Source organism: Balaenoptera musculus, chromosome 5 (assembly GCF_009873245.2).
Source record: "Balaenoptera musculus isolate JJ_BM4_2016_0621 chromosome 5, mBalMus1.pri.v3, whole genome shotgun sequence".
Lineage (NCBI taxonomy): Eukaryota > Metazoa > Chordata > Mammalia > Artiodactyla > Balaenopteridae > Balaenoptera > Balaenoptera musculus.
Window position 1 is genome coordinate 42,108,567 of NC_045789.1, and position 18,387 is coordinate 42,126,953.

Below are 18,387 nucleotides of genomic sequence, written 5' to 3' on the forward strand. Positions count from 1 at the left end.
ATTTAGAAATATATGGCTGAGACTAACTTGGATCCCACCTAGGTTAAGACCCTTCCAGGGTGATATCAGAGCATATTTGCACTTACCACATGGGACTGAAATTGCCCTGCTGTCTGTCTCCCCTGAGAGAGTGACCTGTAGTCAGGGATTGTGTCTTGTTCACTTCTGGATTCTCAGTGCTCTGTGATACCCAGCTACGTGCCTTGTGCTGTTCACCCCACCAGTTCTGGGTGACCCAAGAAGCTGACCAAGCACATGCCCAGGGACCCAGCGAAACAGGGACACAGAGCGAGAGACAAGAGAAAGAACAAGACGCTTCTAATCATTTATCTAAGATTAAATTTTTTTTGTCAATTAAAATTAAAATTTTTTAATTAAAAATGCATTTGAAATCCAGCACATATAAATGATATGTCATTTCAAATAATAAACATTTGTTTTGAACTAGAAATGATAGGACAGGGAAACCATGATCTTTTCAGGGCTCAAGAGCTTGCAAGAGGGACTCCCCTGGTGGCGCAGTGGTTGAGAATCCGCCTGCCAATGCAGGGGACACGGGTTCGAGCCCTGGTCTGGGAAGATCCCACATGCCGTGGAGCAGCTAAGCCCATGCGCCACAACTACTGAGCCTGCGCTCTAGAGCCCGCGAGCCACAACTACTGAAGCCCGTGCGCCTAGAGCCCGCACTCCGCAACAAGAGAAGCCACCACAATGAGAAGCCCACACACCGCAACGAGGAGTAGCCCCTGCTCGCTGCTCTAGAAAAAGCCTGAGCGCAGCAACGAAGGCCCAACACAGCCAAAAATAAATAAATTAATTTTTTTAAAAAAGAAAAAAGCTTGCAAAATTCCACCTGCGACTCTTTTTCTGCTGTGGACTCTTCACCATGGTGCGGTTACCTCCACACCTGTCCATCCCCACAGGTGAGATCCTGTGGAGGGGATGCCGTTCTCGATACTGCTCCAGCCCTTTATTCTCTTCTACCATCACAGACACAGCATTATGGGTGTATTATGCTTTTCTAAAACATCGGTAGCTACTACAAGGAATTACAATGGACAAGAAGAAAAAAAGAAATGATTAAAACGTGTATATAAAACCTATAAAACAAAGCATATAAAATACTTTGAAAGAAAAAGTATAGGTTGTGCATATTTGGGTTTACTTTGTATGTTAGATTTTGTTGGAAACAAAAGTCTTCAAGATAAATTGATAAAATGAAAACAAAAAACAAGGCCAAGAGGAGCGTACACTTATTATATACAAGAAAAAAACAATATCAAGATGGACATCCTTGTAGTACATCTACTATCCCTGTAGGATACAAAAGAAACTGGCATCAGTGAACATCTTCATACAAGGGGACAGTGTAACTGGGGGACCAGAGAGGAAAGGAGACTTACTTTTCACGATGCACTCTTTTATAGTTTTGAATTTTGTACCATTTACCTATATTATCCTTTCCAAGTAAATGACACGATATTTAGAAAGAAAAATAATGAAAGCAGTCAGTAAATAATAGTAGAAGAGAAATCGAATTCATTTAATCAGTAGAACCAAACAAACAAGGCTTTGTCAGCGAGAAAACAGTGCCTGGGTCAACAAGACACAGAGGAAATACTGGACAGTTTCACTTTCTTGAGATGAGAGGCAAGACGGAAGGCCTGGGGTTGGGGGCGGGGAATTTAGGAGGAATCTGTGCAGAGGTCATACAATGAAACCACATGAGGGAGGTGGTCTAGTGGGGGGATGTATTAACAGAAAGGAATACACAGTACGGAGACCTGACTGGCATGATCAAGGTCTGGGAAAGCTTCTCAAGGAAACTGACAATTGAGTTGAGATCTAGAAGATGATTAGGAATCAACTAGCCAAGAGGGACAGGAAGGGCAGTGCAGGCAGTGAGTGAAAAGAGTAGGTGCAAAGGCACTGTGGGGGGGAGAGCACAGACTCAATTCACCCCAAGTGCCCACACACATGGCTACCCACTGCCACCAGTTTATCCTGATTTAGCAGTCAAGATGTTCAACCCTCCCTCTCTCCAAGAGAAACCTTCTTCCATAGAGCTAAACTGTGGTGGGGAGGTAGTGCCAGTCTGTGTATCAGGGGGAAGGCATTTGATATAAATTGCATGGAGCCTGGGATTTCCTCTATTTGTTCACTGGTATATCTAGTATTATTACCTCCATTAGAAACTAAAGCACAGATAAGAGAATCCCCTTGTCTGTCCAAGAATACACAGTTAGTGAGTACAGGGTATTTTTGGGTGCTCATTCAGGTGTGCAGGCATGGTTTCATCCAGGCTCTGGCTCCAATTCCCTTGGCTCTACTCAATCCTCTCCCATTGGTATTCTCTCTGCACCTCAGAAAAACTGATGGAGAAGCTTTGTGCTAAAGAGCCAACAAACGAGCATTTAAATAATATCCCTACGGGGCTTCCCTGGTGGCACAGTGGTTGAGAATCTGCCTGCCAATGCAGGGGACACGGGTTCGAGCCCTGGTCTGGGAAGATCCCACATGCCGCGGAGCAACTAGGCCCGTGAGCCACAATTGCTGAGCCTGCGTGTCTGGAGCCTGTGGTCAGCAACAGGAGAGGTCGCGATAGTGAGAGGCCCGCGCACCGCGATGAAGAGTGGCCCCCACTTGCCGCAACTAGAGAAAGCCCTCGCACAGAAACGAAGACCCAACACAGCCAAAAAATAATAATAAATAAATAAAATTTAAATAATATCCCTGGAGACTTATAGTTAAAACCAAGAGACTGGGGACTTCCCCGGTGAAGCAGGGGATAAGACTCCACGCTCCCAATGCAGGGAGCCCGGTTTCAATCCCTGGTCAGGGAACTAGATCCCATATGCGTGCTGCAACTAAGAGTTCACATGCCACAACTAAGGAGCCCATGTGCCACGACTAAGGAGCCCACCTGCCACAACTAAGACCTGGTGCAACCAAATAAATAAATATTAAAAAAAAAAGAAAAAAGAAACATTAGTTAATTAATTTAAAAAAAATAAAAAATAAAACCAAGAGACTGGGAAGAGGGTCATCAGCAGAAAGGAGAGAGTTCAGTGAATTTCTAGATGTAAACTAGGTGGGGAAATGGTAGTTGAAGAAAAACTAGAGGAAGTTATATTCTAGAATACTTATAGAGGAGGCTAAAAAGTAGTGGGAGATGCTCTTTGCTGTAAAATCCCGGAGACTGTTTCAGAAATACTGAAAACAATGGAAGATGGAATAAGACATGCACTGGCATCAGAAGCAACAGCTGAATGAAACAACATGAGATTTTCCTAGCACTGAAGGATATGAGTTTTTGCAGTGAAAGGAGCCAGCACAATGAAAAGGGGACAATCTACAACTAGATATCTTATTGTAAAATTTCAGAAACACAAGCATAAAAAAGAAAATTCTAAAAGCTTCCAAAAACATATTGCTTACAAAGGAATAAGAATGAGATTGACTTCTCCTCAGTCACATCAGATAGTAGAAGAACATGGAGCAATGCCTTCAAAGTTCCAAAGGAAATTTGTAGACAAGAGTGCACATAACATACAAAAACGGCTTCAAAATAATAATAAATGGACACCCAGGAACCCTCCACTCCACTGAAGACACTTAATATCACCAGTACCTGTGATATACTTGAGGTCCGCACCCTGAACCTGCCCCCTCTTCCCCCACCTTGATTTCCATTATAGTTTCACCACATACGCATGTCTTGATGACCAATATAATCTTGGTTTGGAAATATGTATTGTAAAACATATATTCATTATGTGAAATTTCTATAAATATCTTCCTACCACGTGTATTCTGACTTGCTTTTTTTCCATGCGTTTTTGAGCTCACCCATGTGGGTAGAGACCACTGAGGTCCATGCACTTTCACTGCATTATAATATTATTTGTCTCATAGTAATACAGTGACACTAGCTTGCTTTTGGCTAGTTGCCTGGTAGTCTTTTATCTATCCCTTGACTTTTAAAGTTTCTGTATATTATGTTCCTGCAAATCTTGATTAGAATGTGTGGCTAGATCTATTTCTTTATTTTAAAAATCTGATCTGAGAACTTTGTGTTTTAACTGAGGTATTTAAAGTGAGTACTACATCTGGGGGGGAAAATCTGCCATCTTATTTTCTGCTTTCTATTTCTCTTTTTCTATCTCTCTCTTTTCCCTCTTCTTTCTTGCCTTCTTTTGGCTTGAGTCTCCCCTTCCACCTCATTCCTCCTTCCCATAGCGGAATTTATTTTAAACATAGAATTATAAGTCTAGTTGAACTACGAAGTGTGAGGGAAGAATAAAAAAATTTTTTCAGGCATGCAAAGACTCAAAAAATGCACTTCCCATACTTCCTGTCTTAGGAAGTCACATTCAGTGCAGTTGAGCTAAATGAGAGAGTGAACCATGAAAAAGGATGATTTAGAATCTGAAAAATCCTGGGGAGGAATAAAGAAGAGATTCGGGTGGATAGAAACCCAGCAGGTTTAGAGAACAACTAGCCCAAACTGGGCAAGAAGATAGAGGTTTTTAGGAAGGAGCAATCCAGGGAAAACAGAATTCCCAAGATTTGAAACTGGCATCGAGAAGATGATTAAAGCACGTAATAAGTGAATAGAAACTTCAGAGAAAAAAAAAAAATCCTGACTCTTCAGTTAACTAACTCTGTGACCTTCTGCTTGTTGCTTTTCTGCCTGGCAGTTTCATCACTCATAAAATAAGCTTAATAAGAGTCCTTCATCATAGGGCTGTCATGAGGATTAAGTTAATAATTGCAGAGTGATTAGAAAAGTGCCCAGCAACTAGTAAGGGTGTGTTAAATGGATAAAGAAAAATGAAGTTTGGCTCTGCCTTTAAAAATAATCACAGAGTCACAATAATATTCACATTGATTTTTTTAAAAACTAATTAGATTCAACGATTGGGCAATGTACACGTTTCTTAATTATGGGTAGAGAACAGGATGTGAGTTTTATCAATTTCAAAAACAGAAAAGTAAAAACAGAGAGGTCACCTGAGTGCAGTGGGATGCCAGTGACACACAGCTCAGTTCCTGGGTTCCTACTGAGCCATCACACAGGGACCAAGGGACACACTGGGTCAATTGTGCCCTCCTCTTCAGTGTGCTTCTCCCAAGTGCCAGGCAAGCCTGTGATAAAAGAAATTTCCACATATTGAGATATAGGGAAGTCATTCTGGCTTATGCATGAGTTAACTTGAATTTTATGCTAACTAAAATAGCCTGTTTGTGACCTATCAAACATACATTGTACATCTGCTTTAATTACTATAGAAAAGGGCACATTGACCAGTAGTAAAGAATGTCCAAGTGAGAAATAAAGATTAAATGCCTCTCTTCCTGGGACACTAACCCTGGTACTCCTTTGATGATAAGACTCCCTTCCCAGATGCCAAGGCCATGCTGACTTGTGCTGATCTATGTGTTTTGTTTTGTTTTTTCTATACGTGCTGATCTATGTGTTTTTTTGTTTGTTTGTTTGTTTGTTTTTGAAACCTTGAAGATATGTATCCTTAACTTGTTTAATGTTCTTTGTTCTGACAAGATATAAAACTGTGCTGGAAACCGTGCTTCTCTGGAGCAGCTTCTCAGAGTAATCTGGGAAGCTGGCTTCCAGGCTAATCCTTAGTTTGGCTCAAATAAAACTCTTTTGTTATCAGAGATTGTTTGATTATTTTCGTTAACACTGTGCTACCACAGGTTGAATCTTTGCAGTTTCCGCTCCAGCCTGTCAAGATAAGTCCCATCATTTTATATGATTTTGTCTATCCTGAGGCAGGCACCCACTCCCTATTTCAGACAAGGCCAGTCTGCAATAAAAAAGAACAAAGATGAGACAGAAAGAGATGGCAACCCTATTCAAGTCCCTGGTTCCAGTCATTTTGAAGGGCTGTTTATATCCCTGCCCTCAGGCTCTTGCTTCTTATTTTCATGTTTTGTTTGGGAAAAAGGGGCAGGTAAGTGGGTTCTGTTACTTGCAGCCTACACACAGCCTCTCCCTAATGGAAGTTACTATATTTCATGAAGAAAGCTGGGCCTGTCTACAAGTCTGTAGCCACTGAGTATGGAGACAGGGTCCCTCCAAGAAATGGAGAATCTTCCATCTAGCTGCAGAAGGACAGGAATTTAATCTGCAGTTAGGATTCCCACAATAAGATATAGGGAAACAAATGTCACAACTTCTTCCATAGCACCTCCTCATTATCATAAAACTGTGTTCTCAGTTGCAACCTTCTGGAAATGTATTTCCACCAGATATAAACTGACAAGTTGCTGGCATGAGCTAGGGGTGAATGAGCATCTAAGCACAGAAATAGATTTCCACAGAAATTCGTCTTGCAATATTGATCTTCTCCTTTACCAAGCGTGTTGTAAATCATCTGGTCTTTATTTGTTCATTTTCCTTCCCTGGGAGAGAATGTTTGGATAGAGACGTAACTACATGAGCTGGACCCTTTCTCTGTGCTGCACTTACTGTATAAGCCAGCTCCCCCCCCCCACCCCCATTTAGAGGTAACAGGCTCTCAGTCTTCTCTCCACAGGAAGGTTAATGACTTGTATACGTTAACTAAAAAACAAGAGCTCATAAACCAAAACGAGCTTTGGCATCCGTCCTTTTTCAGACAGGATATGACTTCTTCTGCAGAGCTGCCAAGATTTCTAACAACGTTTGTAACGATGGGCCCAGAGGACAAGCAAAGGAAATCAAGATTCATTTACACGTGACCTGATAAAAGCCTGAGAAATAGAAATGTTTTGCCCTCATTTGCATCTGGAGATGCTCAAATTTTCTATGAAAATTTTTATATCATGGCCAGTTTTCTGGCTCGAAGAATATTAATTATAATTTCACAAGAAACTGGCCCTCTATTCGATATGAATGATAGCTCCAGTTATTCCAGATGCTGATTAGAGAATGGCATTGAACACAGAGCTTAGCTCCAGCTGTTTCCTTTTAAAGAATAAAAAGGATTTCTAACTCACGGCTTTTTAAAATTTGACATATGATTCACATACCATAAAATTCACCCTTTTAAAGCACAGTTTAGTGGGTTTTGGTATATTCACAAAGTTGTGCAAAGCTGGGGCTGTGGGTTGGGTCTCAGTCCCTCTCCACATAAGTACAAAATAGATAAAGGAAGATAAACCAGAAACTAAAGAGACAGGGGATGGATAGGAAAGGGGGGTGAGGGGATGGTAACAGGACAGCAGAGATGAAGAGGGAGTGACCTTTTTCTGAATAGATCTTACATTACCACACCAAAGGGGACAGGAAAGAAAAGAAGTAACCTAAGTAACTTTGGAAAACAGTGTTTTGACTTGATCCTGTAAAGCTAAAAAAGCAAAAAGAACTGTACACAACACTGTAGTCTAGTTGGTAAATTGGCTTCTCACAGAGGTGTCGGTTAGCAATTCTGAAAGCATCATGTGTACATAAAAGGGTTGGATTGAACAAATAAGTAAATATATTGTAGATAATGAAAGCTAAGTTCTTCACTGCCTGAAAAAGAACTTAAAATAAGGCAAGGAGGAAAGCTAGAATTAAACCTCGTGGAATTGGATTAGAATTAGAGGTATCAGTGTGAAGTCACAGTTTTGATTGATAATGATGGGCATATGCACGCATATCCATATATGTACAAGTATACACATTCATTCATGTGTATAAGTAAATACACATATATCACCTCTCTTTACTGAAGGAGCCTAAAAGCAATGAGAATCCAACAGCACCCAGATCTTTTCTAAATACCGTTCTCCAATGAAAAGACCCAGGGCTCCTTGGAGAAGAGGTTAATTCCACATAGGTCCTCTTCAAACATGTCAAAGTCATGTGAAGCAAGAAAAACCTGGGGCACTTCTCCAGATCGGAGGAGACTAAAGAGAGAGATGACAACTAAATGCAGGGTGGAATCCTGGATTGGATCCTTGAACAGAGAATGGAAAAACTATTAAGATTCAAATAGTTTTGTCTGTGGTTGAGTTAATGTTCTTGTACCAATGTTAATTTTCAATTTTTGATCATCTTACTATGGCTATATGAGATGTTAATTTTTTTTTTTTTGTCTTAGATGTATTTTTTTTTAATTTATTTATTTATTTTTGGCTGCGTTGGGTCTTCGTTTCTGTGCGAGGGCTTTCTCTAGTTGCGGCGAGCAGGGGCCACTCTTCATCGCGGTGCGCGGGCCTCTCACTATCGCGGCCTCTCTTGTTGCAGAGCACAGGCTCCAGACGCGCAGGCTCAGTAGTTGTGGCTCACGGGCCCAGTTGCTCCGCGGCATGTGGGATCTTCCCAGACCAGGGCTTGAACCCGTGTCTCCTGCATTGGCAGGCGGATTCTCAACCACTGCACCACCAGGGAAGCCCATGAGATGTTAATTTTAAAGGAAGCTAGGTGAAGGGCATATGAGAACTCTTCTATTTTTGCAACTTTTCTGTTAAGTCAAAAATTGTTTCAAAATTTTAAAAAAAGGTTTACTTCACATAGAATTCCCTGTCCTTGAGTGTTCTTCTCCCATTGCCCCCAGCGTAGCTCAAAGGGATAGACTGTGTAGTTAAGCTCTTTTATCCCTTACCCTGGGTAGCATAGCAGGCTAAACACAGACTTGACATGATTTGACCCTTTCTTTCCTGTATTCTTTCAGGCCTGGGACCAGGGTGAGGTAAACAAAAAGCCTATGGGCACAGAATTTAAGAAGACACTCACTCTTAGTGAAATTGCTGGGCCAAAGGATAAGTCTATTTTTTGATTCTGCTACGTATGTATATAGCCAATACTGCCTGCCAAAAAGAGAGTACCAATTTATAATGCCACCAAAAATCAATGAGTCTATCATCCATTTCGCAAAACCTTGTCAATACTGGATGTCACCTGGGTGGGAGGTGTGCGGGTTGGGGGGGGGGGATCATTGTTTCAGATTATAGTTGGTATCTCAACAGTCTTTCAGTGATATCAGCTAACATACATCGAACATTATAATGGACTAAGCCTGACTTCCCTGGCTGTCCAGTGGCTAAGGCTCCACGCTTCCACTGCAGGGGGCTCGGGTTCGATCTCTGGTCAGGGAATAAGATCCCACATGCCGTGCGGCGTGACCAAAAAAAAAATTTTTTTAATTTAAAAATAATAATAAAATAAAACAGACTAAGCCTTATCAATGACACCCAATGACTTTGGTAGGTAAATCTTATTTTTCTAATTTTAGAGGTAAGGAAACCGAAGTTTAGACTTTTTAGTTGACTTTCCAAGTCCACACAGCTAACAGGATTTTATCCCCTGTCAGCTCAGCTACAAACTATGGCACTTTTTACTACACCACGCCCAATCTCTTTACACCGTTTCTTTTATGTCTGAATTTCTTCCTTTTGAAATACCTGTTCATAACATTTTGATTTCTGATTCTGTAATTTGAGCCTTTCAGAAATGAAAGTGGCCAGCCTTCTCACTCCCTCTGAGGTTGTGAGGAACGGCAGATGTTTCCCACTAGGGCGAGGCTAGCGTCAAACTGTAGGGTGAGAATGCGAGGCAGGATGTGGTGCAGACCTCCAAAGACACAGATTAGAGTCCCTTTTCAGCCAGTTCCTAGCTGCCAACTTCTAGCCACTTAGCATTGCTGTGACTCAGTTTCCTTGCCAGTTAAATGGGGATGATAATCATACCTACCCCACAGACTTGTGAGGAGAATTCAAAAAATTAATACATGAAAAGCATTTAGTACAGTGCCTAACACTTAGTAGGCATTTATTTAACCAATGCCAGGGAGAACAAAGGAGTCCAAAGAGGCAGAAGAAAAAAAGAAAAGTGTCTGATTAGGTATGGAATTCCAGATAGCCTGTTTTCTCCTTAACCCTACCTACAAGCTCCCCAATTTAAAAACAGCAATAAATATACACTAAATGTTATTTATTGTATTAAAGGGAAAAAGTAAAATTTAAAAATTGGTAAGCTCTGCCAGACATGTAAAACCAGTCAAATTATATAATGAATCAAATCCTTTCCCCCCCCCTAAAAAGATACATGAGTGTACTTACCACAATGTAGGAGAAGGAACACAATTTTGGGAGCAAGAAATGCTTTCGTTTTCAAAATCACAGAACATACCTTGAACACTCCTCTGCCCAGATTGCACTGGCCAATGAAAAACCACTCATTATGTACTTTGTACTGCATACTGCGATGGAAACACACTTCTCTCTTTCCTGTATCTCTCACTTCTAGTGAGATTCTCTCTCAAGCCACAAGATACAGCCTGCCCAGACCTATTTCTTAACTGTAAGTACTTTGAAATGAAGCACTTCTTTAAAAGCTTATCTTAGCCCTGGGGGGGGGGGGGGAAGTATTTGATTTTCTTGTTATTATTTCTAACATGCAATATTTTGAGGTTCAGCCGAAAGACCAATGTTCTCTTATCTAATTGCTTTAAATTTAGTTAAGTTAGTCAAATTCAACATGTGCCAGGCATGTGTGAGATGCCATGCTTTTCATAAGGTAGTCTTGAATCGTCATCAACTACTGCTTTCAGCAGGATATATATATTAGGCATTGTGTTTATAACTTGATCATTAATTTCACTCTTTATTTCATACATAGGCATGTTTACTTGTGCTAGTCTAATTTCTTTGTCTTTTGAAACTATTTTGCTTGATTTTTCTTCCATTAGAAAAAGAAGACGGGATTTTATAGATTTAGCTAATGAATCATGAGAATCCTTGAATTTTTGGTATGACAGTAAGAAAAACAGACTAGAAGGCTTCAAACTTAAATTCTGGTGCTTTATTTATATGTATAAAGAAAGAGACCCTTCTCACCTCACATTTGTTAACTTCTGAGATGAGAAATTAGGAAATGGAAATGTTTCAATCAAAGCAAAAAAAAAATTAAAGTTTAACATTGATAAACACTAGAAAGAAGAGGAAAATCTAAGCGATATATTGATTAATATTAACGTAATTAATGTAGTAGATTAATACTAATTAATATTAATAAGATAGGGGCTGTCCTTCTCAAGAGTGAAGTTTTCCAGGGCAGGGGAGACAGGTATAAGGCTAGTTGTAACTAAAACTAATGGATGAAATTAGGGTGTTTAAAATGTGGGCCAAATCCTGCAAGGTTTCTGGGCATTGAGGGCATTCCACAAAAGGGGTCTTCTAAAGAAAGGGGTCTCAGTCTCTCTTCAAAGCTTGTCCACCAAGATTCCCACTTCAATTCCTCCTGCCTCCATTCTTCCTTTCTCCGGAGTGGCCCCCACCAACTTTTTTCATCACCTGTCTGCTCTGTGGCATCAAAGACAACATGAAACGAAACAGCTGTGTGGTCCCTCAGTGATGGGCAGAGCTACCGGCTGTGGAGAGGAAACTACAGACTCTCCTGAACCCCTACCATATCTAACACAAGCGCTACACACGTTGGGTGCCCAGTAATGTTTGCTAACGTGGGTTGGATCTGCAGTTATTCTTAACAGAAGAGAAATAAAAATGCCCAGGGCCGTGGGTTACAAAGTGTCCTCTGTAAGGGCACTGATGCTGGAATCTCCTGAGATGCCAGGCCTCTGCATGGGCAGGCAGCCCATGGGTGAGTGGGGCTAGTTCCTGTGCTCCTCGGGAAAGCTGGAGGCCCTGGCATGGCTACACCTGCCTGGAGAAGGGGATGGTATTTTTCTAATTCTCACCAAGCTGCGTCCATGCAGAGGGCCACATTTCTCTACATGACAGCACCCTATGCCATAGGGGCAGCAGCCCTGAGGGTGCTCGGTACAGATTCCTGGACCCCAGCCCATCCCACCTAAATCACAATCTCGGAGGATAGTGCCCAGGAATCTACATCATAAACAAACTCTCCAAAGTGGCTTTTACGCGCACAGTAAGCATTGAAGACCACTGAACGGAGGAGACAAGCTTGTAGACAAGGTCCCAGAAATTCTTGGAAACATTACTGGGCACTAAAGTGATTTCAGGGAAGTTGTCTTTTGTTATCTTCCCCTCAACTCCTGCTGTCGATCTTTTACCTTGAATGGTTAAGGTTAAAGACTATTGGGTATTTAATGGCTGAAGCAAAGAGACTTGCAACCGTTTAGGATATTTTGAGTTCGTTTTTATTTTATATTTTATTGCAACCTAAAGGATCCCTAGAATTGTGAAATGATATTTAAACCACAGAGCTGCACAGGAGTAAGTGTGCTTGTTTTCTCTTCTGTTTGATAGCTATCAGGGAGCTCTTTCTGGAGTAAGAAATCTCATGTGAGAAGTTACAAGACCTCTTTCAGAATAAGCCACATTGGTCAAAAAGAAGTCCGGGGCGCTGGTTCCTAGTGCTGTTGTTCTGGGCTGGGCCGGATAGAGTAGCCTTCCCCCCTGCTGTAGGTAACCTTCACTAGAGATGAACCTTGAAACCTCCCGGGGCCCCCAATCTCTGCTCAGTTCTCGGTGCTAAAGTCCACAGAAACACCTGGGGCGCCCAGTTTTCCATATTCAAAAAAGGAAGTCAAAAGTAGTGAAAGAAACAGAAACCGAGAGCTTTTGACTTTGGGGCTAAAGACTGTTGAGGCCACTACACTGAGAAAGTAAACTGTGGTACAAACTAACTGGCAGTCAGCACATGGATATTTCCGACGAAGCTGCTGGCTGCAAAATGTGCAGTTTACCATTGATTCAACTTCAAAGGCACTCAGAGAATGCTCCAGTCTCTGCTTTAAGGGCTAACAGCGGCCAATCTGAATACACAGATATATAAAGTATATACTGAGTGAGGACAGTTAGGAAAAAGAAAGGATGGTTAGATAATTGCAGGCAAGTTTTTATTTTGAAATATTCAGATCATTCTATTCAAAATCACAGCATAGACTTCTTAAAAAATAAGCAAGTTAAATGAACATGTTTTTCCTGAGAGAGATCATGGGAAGGGTATAAGTTCATTCATTCAACAAGTAGTTACTGAATGCCAACTTGTGCCAGGCACTGGCCAGGGGCTAAGGAGAAAAAACTTCAGACAGCTATAGGATAATCAGCACAACCCTTTACTTTTTTTTTTTTTTTAGTCACTGTATTTGCTTTTTGTTTCCAAAGTGGGTATTTCTTGTGTTGATTATAAAAGGAATAAATGCTAATTGTAAAAAATTTTTTCAGACAATGCACAAAATTATAAAGATAAAAGTTAAAAATATCTACCAGCCAATCACCTAGTGATAACCACCGAACATTTTGTATAGCCTTTCCTGTTTTTTTCTGATATTTGATTATTAAAAAGAAATACAAAAGAAAGTTTGAATTTCCTTTTTTTAAAGCATTTCCTGCAACGCCTCTTCTTCCCAGGTCCCAAATATGGGAAGCTATCACCCAAAACTATGGTTTCTGTCATGTGAGTACTGGGGTTTGGGATATAGGATGTCTGGCGGTCTAAAGGAGTTCTAGGGAGAACTGCCACTGCTTAAGTGGTTTTCAGGGCTGAGCACTAGCCTGTGTCTGATGTGCACCGCTCCAGCGGGCATCACGCACTAAGACCGCGGTGGCGGGCGTGTTAATGGGCACCTACTGTGTGCCAGGCCCTGCGCTAAGCTTTTGCGTTACCTCAGAGAACACAGCCCACAAAAATTCCCTGCCCTTGTAGAGCTTACGCCCAGGACTGGGAGCTTCCTTTTCCCAAAACCAAGGTGATTACTGTAAAAAGCGTGAACAACAGAAATGGCACAATTGCAGTTTCTTTATTTCCTTTTTCATGAATCCACAGAACGAGTGTGTTTAGAAAGCTGTGGATGCTTCTTACTGAACCGAAAAACAGGCATGTGCACTAGAAGTAGAACCTGGGGACCACCTAAGAGGTGTTAAAATCAGCGGGGCCAGGGGCAGGGGGTTGGTGATGATAGTTTCTTTCTGTCTTACTTCCTGATCAGAAGTGAGCTGATCGGCCCACTCATCTGATGAAAACTTTACAAAATGTATTACAAATGCCTGGTGAGACGGAGCGGCCGCGGCTGGCGGAGCGGCAGGGTGCCGGGCAGCGGCGCCCCGACCCTGTCCCAGACCCCGGGCTCCCTCGCGCCTGCCCGGCCAATCTCGGCTCCCACCAAATCCGGCAGGTCCAGCCGCGTACGGCGACAGGGACCAGCCCGGGTCCCAGCCTCGCGGACCCTCCCCGCGTCCGCGAGATGCAGCCGCCTGGAGCTGGCCGCGCCCTGACTGCGGCCGACCCTGCCCGCGGGCTCCGCTCTGCCTGCCCGGAGGGATTCGGGGGCAAAAAGTCAGGTCCCAGCGGAGGCGACGGCCGGGTACACAACTCACGTACTGGGAGGCCGAACGTGGGTGCCTGGCGGAGAACACCTTCTGCGCCGCCACGCTGCGCGCACTCACCATCCTGAGGGGCGAGAGGTCACGGCGGTGAGAAGCCCACCCCACCCTCCGGCCCGCGCTGCTGAAGCCCCCGGCCCTGCTCCTGCCGAGGCCACACCTCCCGCGTGCACCGGAAACGGGGAGTGAGTGGGCTCTCCGCCCCAAAGGGAAAAGCGGAGGCTGCCGATGGGCCCGTGTGGTTTGATAACTTGGTTCAGCCTGACACCGGCGCGCCCCGCCACCGGCGGACTGTCCTGCCCTTGTCCCTTCTCCCTGCGAGGGAGCCGGAGCACAGCCAGAGGCAAGTTCGCTTCGTTCCACCACCTGATGATCCTACCCTTCAAGATAGACTCCTGCCTACAAAGACACCCACAGATAACGCAGGCCCCGAATGATCGCCCCCCGCCACCTTCCCTCCTCCCCACCATTTTTGTTTACTTACTAAACCTTCTTTCGCAGTGTTTTCTGTGAGATCCACAGTGGTGAGCCTCTCTCTTTGATTGTAAAAGAGCAGTAAAAAGCCATTATGGCGCGTTAAAAAATAAATAAAGCAAAAACCAAAATAAAAAACCACTTTAATGCATATAAAAGGACAAACCTAATAAATTTTAAATAAGCTTCAGCTATTCTGAATGCATTTTATGGTGTTTTATGCGAAAAAGAGAAATTCTTTAGAATGGTTCCTAAGAATTATAAGGCGGAAATGCAACCACAGTTCAAAAATCTTCTTATGGCTATGTTTACATTATATACTACTTGGATTTGGGAATATACGTTTTACGGCTTTTGTAACAGATTGCTTTTCTATTTTTCACTCTAAGTCCTATGGGGGCTCTCCTCTTCCCATATTCTCTTATGTTTTGTTTTCTTATTTTTTAGAAATAATTTCAGATTTATGAAAAATGTTGGAACAATAACACACAAAAAGACAAACAATAACAAACGTTGGCCACGATGATGGAACCCGCAAACAAAATGCAGCAGTTTTGGAAAACAATGTGAAGCAGTTCGAAATGCTAAACATGGCCTTGGTGGTATAGTGGTGAGCATAGCTGCCTTCCAAAATGCTAAACATAAAGTTAGTATTTTGACCCAGCAATTCCACTTCTAGATAGACACCCAAGAGGAATGAAAACAAATGTCCGCACAAAAACCTGTGTGGTACGCAGATAGTAATAGGAGCGTTATTCATAATAACAAAAAAGTAGAAGCAATCTAAATGACCATCAGCTGATCAATGGACAAACACAGGGGGCTCCCCTGGTGGCGCAGTGGTTGAGAATCTGCCTGCTAATGCAGATTCGAGCCCTGGTCTGGGAAGATCCCACATGCCGCGGAGCAAATGGGCCCGTGAGCCACAACTACTGAGCCTGCGCGTCTGGAGCCTGTGCTCCGCAGCAAGAGAGGCCGCGATAGTGAGAGGCCCGCGCACCGCGATGAAGAGTGGCCCCCGCTTGCTGCAACTAGAGAAAGCCCTCGCACAGAAACGAAGACCCAACACAGCCAAAAATAAATAAATAAATATTTTTTTAAAAAAATGGACAAACACAAAATGGTATATCCACACAATGGAATATTATTCACCAGTAAAAAAAAAAAAGAAGTACTAATACATGCTGTGATAAGGATGAACCTTGAAAACATTATGCTAACTAAAGGAAGTCAGTTACAAAAAAAAAACATATATTCTCTTATTCCATTTATATGAAATGACTAGAATAAGCAAACCAATAGAAACAAAAAGGAGATTAGAGATTGTTTGGACGTAGGGGAGGCGAGAGGAAGTGGGGAGTGACTGTTAATGGACATGGGTTTTCTTTAGAGGATGTGTGCTAAAATATTTCAAAATTAGATTATGGTGATGGTTATGCAAGTATGAATATACTAAAGTCACTGAACTGTATCCATTTTAAACGATTGAATTTTATAGTATGTAAAATATATCTCAATAAGATTTTTTTTAAATAACAGGGACTTTGCTGGCAGTCCAGTGGTTAGGACTCCACGTTTCCATTGCAGGGGGTGCGGGTTCAATCCCTGGTCGGAGAACTAAGATCCCACATGCACATGGCACAGCCTAAAAAATACAAAAATAAAAAAGTAATACACAGAGTCCCCATACACCCCTCACTGGCTTTCCTGGTTAATGTTTTACATAACAATAGTACACATACTGAAACCAGGGAATTAATATTGGCAAACTGCTATCACCTAATTAATCTACAGATCTTATCCAAATGTTACCAATTGTCCCACTATTGTCCTAAGGAAGAGAAAAGTAGCTCTTGCCATCGTGGAGCTGGCCCAGTGCTGTGAGCTAGGCTTTGGTGTTGCAGCAAGCTGGCCTGGCACTCACACCAGGTCTTTTTTTTTTTTTTTTTTTTTGAGATATAATTGACATATAACATTATATTAGTTTCAGGTGTACAACATAATGATTTGATATTTGTATATACTGTGAAATGATCACCACAGTAAATCTAGTTAACATGCATCACCACACAGTTACAAAATTTTTTCCTGAGATGAGAACTTTTAAGATTTATTCTCTTAGCAACTTTTATATATACAATACAGTGTTATTCACTATAGTCACCATGCTGTACATTACAGCCCCAGGACTTATTTATTTTACGACTGCAAGTTTGTACCTTTAGACAACCTTCACCCATTTCTCCCACGCCCTACCCCTCACCTCTAACAACCACCAATCTGTTCTCCGTATCCATGAGTTTGGTTTGTTTGCTTGTGTTAGATTCCACGTATAAGTGAGATCATACTGTATTTGTCTTTCTGTGTCTGACTTATTTCACTTAGCATAATGCCTTTAAGGTCCATCCATATTGTCCTCCCCACTGGGTCTTGATGCTCCCCTCTAGCACATGAACAATTTCACAGAGCATCAACATCAGATAAGACCATGATGGATCAAATAAAAACACTAACACTCCGTAATCATATTTGAACACAGATGAACTTTAAACATTATCCAAGCCATAAATACCAAACATTTCCCTTTCCTGACTAATAGGAGTGATTGCTGTTTCTTTACCTGTTGCAGGGTTAGGCTTGCTCTAGTCACCTTCACTCCCATAGATAAGATTTATTAATATACCCAGTCATAGCATTGTCTCCACTTTCTGGAGCACATCAGTATGTCCCATTACTGATAATATCAACTTTGGTCACTTGACTAAGATAGCGTCTGCCAGATTTATCCACTAGAGAGTTTGCTGTTTTTCTCTTTGTAATTAATAAGTAGCCTGTGGGGTGATACTTTGAGATGTGTAAATATGTTGTTTCTCATCATACTTTCAAAGTCTAATTTTAGCATCCATCTGTGAGTCTTGCCTATAACAATTATTACTGTAGTGTTTGCCAAATGGTGATCTTGTATTTCCGTCACTCCCTCTATATTCGTTAATGGGAATTCTCCCTCATTTTATTTATTATTATTATTATTATTATTATTATTTTGGCCGTGCCGTGTAGCCTGAAGGATCTTAGTTCCCTGAGCAGGGATCGAACCTTGCCTCCTGCAGTGGAAACGTGGAGTCTTAACCTCTGGGGACCACCAGGGAATTCCCCCCTTCTCCCTCAGAGTAAATAAAATTTACTCTTTTATTTATATCAGTAGAGGGTTATGGATAGTTTAGTCTATGAATTATAATCGGATATTAACATTGTTTGGTTACACAAATTGTCCCAGATTTAGCCATTGGAAGAGCCATCAAGTTGGCTCTGAGGTCCTATCTCTAATCCATATTTGCACCCTTTTTTACTTTTTGGTACACAAGATGTTCCAGGCTTATCTTGTACTTCCCTTTCCCAGCCCTGGAATCATCCATTTCTCTAATGAACTCAGGCTCTTTTTTTAATTGGAAAATGGTATTTAGAAACCAAGATTTGGGCACAAGGTGTGTTCATTGATAGTGGGTTGTTGTTGCTTCTAGGTCCTCTCAATGGAGAGGGCTGGGAAATATTTATGTATTCATACATATATACACATTTCTATATCTCTCTGTGTGTATGGGTGTGTGTGTGTGT

General features: G+C 41.9%; 1 protein-coding gene and 1 long non-coding RNA gene across 2 annotated transcripts in view; one reads left to right on the forward strand and one right to left on the reverse strand.

Moving 5' to 3' along the window:
* Window positions 1-858: 858 nt before the first annotated feature.
* On the reverse strand, window positions 859-14,754 carry LOC118896154. Its single transcript, XR_005020099.1, has 3 exons — window positions 14,297-14,754; window positions 5,014-5,148; window positions 859-1,039 (listed from the first exon to the last, which is right to left on the reverse strand). It is a non-coding gene; the product is annotated as an uncharacterized LOC118896154 (long non-coding RNA).
* The window catches only part of LOC118896152 (placenta-specific gene 8 protein), a 35,731-nt gene continuing 27,527 nt past the window's right edge, over window positions 10,184-18,387 (forward strand). Inside the window, exon 1 of the mRNA XM_036853989.1 lies at window positions 10,184-10,291. The gene's annotated coding sequence lies outside the window, so the exon portion shown is untranslated. The remainder of the gene's footprint in view (window positions 10,292-18,387) is intronic.